Source organism: Lepeophtheirus salmonis, chromosome 9 (assembly GCF_016086655.4).
Source record: "Lepeophtheirus salmonis chromosome 9, UVic_Lsal_1.4, whole genome shotgun sequence".
Classification (NCBI taxonomy): Eukaryota; Metazoa; Arthropoda; class Copepoda; order Siphonostomatoida; family Caligidae; genus Lepeophtheirus; species Lepeophtheirus salmonis.
In genome coordinates this window covers 2320103-2325391 of record NC_052139.2, presented here as the reverse complement: position 1 = coordinate 2325391, position 5289 = coordinate 2320103, and the positions used below count along the sequence as shown (strand labels likewise).

The 5289-nt window shown below is 33.0% G+C and overlaps 1 long non-coding RNA gene across 2 annotated transcripts; it reads left to right on the top strand.

The window, feature by feature from the left end:
* The first annotated feature begins 2390 nt into the window (after positions 1-2390).
* LOC121124571 (uncharacterized) lies at positions 2391-4568 on the top strand. 2 transcript variants are annotated; one of them, XR_011781801.1, is made up of 4 exons: positions 2391-2757; positions 2822-3236; positions 3363-3497; positions 3556-4568. It is a non-coding gene; the product is annotated as an uncharacterized lncRNA (long non-coding RNA). The 2 variants fall into 2 exon arrangements; XR_011781800.1 differs by having other exon boundaries at positions 2819-3236; positions 3556-4261.
* Positions 4569-5289: the final 721 nt, after the last annotated feature.

Here is a 5289-nt window from a genome sequence, read left to right as displayed (position 1 = left end):
AACCATTTCAGCTCTCGAATTGGATTCTGAAGGAGGAGGATTTTAAACGAATCCTTCGGTCTAAATTGAGGCATAGTTTTCATGTCTCCTTTTCGGGTCCTAGTGCTTCTTGTTCTCTTAGACATAACCTCCGAGATTCATTAAGTGTTTTTATTAAGAGTTATAGGAGGAATGCTAATATATTTCAAAAGAAAACCGATAAAATCTTGAAGAATTGATCTTTATTTTGGCGAACTTTCACTTCGGACACCATCAATTCTTTTAGGATAGCAAATCTAGTTGAGCAGGAAACAAGAAGAATAGTAGTTTTAGAGAACGACACATCCCTTAGATTAAAAATTTTGAAATTGGGTGACTATACTCAAAGTTCCCAAATCAAAGAAATATATTTAATGGTAGAGTCTTGATCAGAGATGAAGAAATACTATACTGTTTCCATCAGGGCTTTCAATCCACTGTAGGGGAAGCAAGAGTCAACTTTCCTAAAAACATAGAAAGTATTCCACACCCTTTTTTTCGAGGCAATTATTAGACAATGTCTATACATACTCCATGATAGACAAACTGATTTTAAAAATTACAAGGGAAGGGGAGATTGCATTAGCAAATTGGCTCAAGTATTCGTTTTTGAGAGGTCTGAGCTGAGCATTGATCAATGATATATAGGTGAGTTAGATACTTCTGATCTCCATTCGAGTTCAGGTCTAGTCGATAGGTCAATAAGAAGCTTGTTATAAATTTTAGCTAAAACTTCATGCATAATTTTAAAGACAATAAAGCGTTTGGACCCCATCGATTTGGAAGAAAATTATTTTCCTTGTTAAGTGAAGAAATATTCCCATTCTTTCTGTCTTTAGGAAGATCTATGGAGAATAAAGGAAGGCTCCCCAAGTTATTTACAAAAGACAAGATAGTTCTGATACCGAAAAAGGGAGACGGGACTGACAAGTCGTTGCCAATGAAGTAGAACCAATAATAACTGAATAAGAGAATTGGTATCCATGAATTTTTTTTTCTTAAATGCAGAAGAGAGACAGATATTACAAGAAACATCCGCTGTGCATTGGATAATATCGAAAAAACAAAAAAATAAACATTTGTTGCCATTATTGTAGTAGACTTTAGAAAAGCGTACGGCTACATTTCCCATAACCACATATTGCAAACAACAAGAAAGTATTTACCAAAACGAATTAGAGCTCTTTTACTCAATGGGACTTCAAGAATCACATTAAACAGAAAAAAAGTGATCCAATTTTCCTCGGAAAAAGTGGTCGTCAAGGTTGTCCGACTGCTCCTCTACTTTTTTTACGGCAATTGAGGAGTTAGCTTCAGCAATGAAAAGTAAATATAGTGAATTTGGCGTTTTATTCAAACATCAGAAACACATTATAGATCTTTATGCGGATGATGTTACTTTATATGTAGAAGCCTACACTGAGGCCACACTTATCTATAGAATAGAAGTAAATTTGTGTGTTTTTTTTTTGGTAAGCTTAAAGTGAGATCTAGCCTGGAAACGAATGAAAGAAAAACAAGTATTTTATCAGTGGGGGAGTAGAGTCCGGTATACGGTACAAAAGTTGCAGGATGTCATCTTGAAGAACGAGCGCTTATATTGGGTATAGAGTACCAAAAATATGGGGAATCTAGTAGCAATTGGTGTTCACTGCGGTCTATGGCATATAAAAAAATTACACAGTGGAGGCACTTGAATCTTCAGACACGGGTTGACAGTTATAATAACTTTTTTATTATTTTGTATTATATAAGGATTCAGCTTAGCCTAGCTTAACAGACTTTGCAATCAAAGAGTAGGAGAAGTTGCATCTTTGTCTTTTCCATAAAAATTATATTCAGCCTCTCATAAGGTCGAGAAAAGATCTGGGCGGATGGTTAGTTCTTTTGTCTAAAGTTTTAGCTAAAATTTATAACAAGCTTCTTATTGACCTACCGACTAGACCTGAACTCGAATGGAGATCAGTAGTCTCTAACTCACCTATATATCATTGATCAATGCTCAGCACAGACCTCTCAAAAACGAATACTTGAGCTAACTGGGAGGAGGAGGAAGATTCAAAAGCTTATTTTTGTAAGTATACGAATTCAAGAAAAGACAGAACTAGTTTTATTAGTATATAATTTATTTTGCAACAAACAATAGGCGTCAAAACAATCGATTACATTAAGGTGATATCATTAAAAACATTCCACTTTTCAAAAAATGAATTAATCTCGAATCATCATGATTTATGTAAAATTTTAAGATTTGAATAGTTTAAGGTTAACCCTATGCAATGACGACTATATATACATAGACATAAACTAGTTTTTAGAGGAAACGAAAGTGTAGATCGGTGGGGATAAGAGAGAAAATGAACTGCTTCAACAGTACTATATTGAATTCCCTTCTTTTTAATACTTACTTCGCGGAAATAATATCGAGTCTCGTGTCCTCTTAAGTTCCGCTGGTGTTAAACAATTCATAAAATATCTTGTGTCCCTGGATGTAAAACAAGATATAAGAATGAAGGGAAGGATCTTCATGTATTCCTGAAGAAAGAAGATCTTCGCCATGAATGGACTCAAGCCATCCCACGATCTAATTGAAAGCCAAGTCAGATTTTCCGATATCTATTTCAACCCCTCCAACTATGGAGTTACTTCTCAGGACACCAATTTGAGGAGTAAAATTTTTTTTCTGTCCTCAACTCCAAGAAAGCCTGAAACCCACCGCGATAGCATCCAATTTTCCAGGTTTGAATTTAAAATATATGGGCTGATGTGCTAGAAAATCGCCTATCTGATTTTTTTAAAGCAGAACGAATCCCATCCATCTCAAAGCTAGAAAGTCATATCCATGGAATGTCTTTACCTTTTTATATATTGATTCAATGGAAAGAAGAATCCGTCTTGTTGTATACCCTTGTAATTGCCTCTTATCCTCATTTGAAATGGAAATCCTCTGGCTATGAGATATTTTTTGAGTTGAACCCAAGCGCTATCATTACATGAACGAGTCAGTTATGCAAATGGATTTCCAATACTAAATCCCTAGGTTCTGAAACAGTTATGTCAAAAAAAGACTTTGTCATTGAGAATTACAATGACTCACTCAACGGTATTGTGGAAAATATCGATAGCAGCTTAAAACCATCGTTATTTTTTTTTGACTGAACATTTTGAATTTTGTAAATCCAAAACAGGAAATAGGAAATACTCCCAAAGCCCGCTGGGTAAATTTTGTTGCTAATTTAATATGTTAATTTTCAGTAATGACTCTTATTTGGAAAAGGCCATCGACATCTTTGTACAAACTTATATTGAGCGAAGGAATAATGAAATTACAATCTATTCAATAGTTAACAAGGCTCTCAAGGTGCTTTATAGTGGATACAGGACTTAGTCATCAAACCATGAAATATTGTGAACAAAGACTCAAGAATCTCAACGATAGAGAAAGATTTGTAATAATTAATTATGGATGAAATATAGGGGTAAGCTACAAGAAATTCAAGGTACTTTTATACTAAATTTATAGCTTTTTCATTTCAGTTTGTGAGTATAAAGGAGGTAAATTTTACCACATTGAGCAAGGAGGGGATACACCAACCAATACTTTAGCTTGTGTTATGATCAAGAGTTTAAGTAAAGAATATGAAGACACTATTGCAATGGTACCTTCGACAAAATTAAATTATAAAATTATTAGAAGATTATTCCACTAAGTTGTGTAAGCAATAACATCTGTTGAGCCAGTTGCATCACTGCTTGATGGATATTCAGCAAACAGTTGATTCCACACTGAAGAGCTATGCAACAGCACATTTGATACGCATATAGTCAACCCTTGTGATACTGAAAAAATGTTATTTTTGTTATTAAGTGCATACAACAACTTATTGGGAAGAAATTTTTTGAAATGTCCTTCGTTTGATGGTGAAGAAATGATTGCTGAATTTATTCATTTAAAAAAGTTATATTATCTCGTCCATATTGTCTATAGTTAAATGCTCTTCTTGTAAAATTTACTTCATAAGTGAAGAGGACAACTCGCAATGTAACCTTCAATGCTATCTCTGTTTGACGAAATCAATAACCTCACCCTTGAATAACAAAAGTATTTTATCAGAAATATCTCGGGAGGATCTTTAATAGAATCGTCAGACGAACTATTTATATTGATTCAGAAAGCCTGGAAATATTATGTATCTATTTTTCAATCTACTGAACATAAAATAATACTTTTATATAACTCAAACACACGAAATCTCTTTTTTGAAAGTTCCATCCAGCACTTAAAAAAGGATTCTAGTTTTTTGCTTGATTGACAAAGTGAGAATGGTCATCTGTTCAAAAAATATATGAGGCAAGATGTATTTAAGTTATTTAATCTCATGAGCAAAAATTTTGCTCATGAGATTAATTACTTAATTCATGAAAGTCAAAAGAAATATGCAAAAACGGTAAAAAAAATATTTCGGATACGGTAAAGAAGTTGAGATCTGAGAAGAAATGAGCTTCATGATATTAATTTGGCTTTGAAAAATATATTTATTTAATGATAACTGCTTGTATTATTTATTAATAAATGGTGAATTTAAGTCCGTAGCTTGCGGCCCAAATATCGAGTATTTTTCATATTAGCCACTAATTTATATTTTATTTGATTAAAATGTAGATAAAATGAGAGATATTCAGACTTATTTATACTAATTCGTAGCTTTAGGAGTTGTCCCCCAAATGTACAGGTTATATATTTTTTAAAGTCCATGTATATACAGTAGTCATTGACCTATGCAAAGCTTTAAACCAAATGATGAAACGATAATAACGTTCGTCGTTACCTAGCTTTACGTTTATTATATTTAACAACCTTTCCTCCAAAAAGAAATGGGAAAAAGGCTCAAAATCAGTTGGTAATTTGTTCTTTCCAACTAAGGGTATATTGAGAATTGGTCATAGCTTAATAATAGCTACTCTGAATTCAACTAATTAACTTTCAGAGCACAAATCAGAAAAAAATCGACAGCTGACAACAAAATGTAGTATACATATGTTTTCATATTATTGAGGTAATTTATTCACAAAATTTAGTTGACATTTTTGTTCGCTAGAGCAGTGATGGCCAGTAAGACAAGTTTAACGTTTAACTTGTCGACAGATCCATGGTGCTAGTATTGCAGCAAAACTTAATAGAATGTTAAACGATAATTAGGACTGAAAACATGATATGTTAAAAAACAAAGCTCTAACCATATTCAATATTACAAAAGATGATGCCATCAA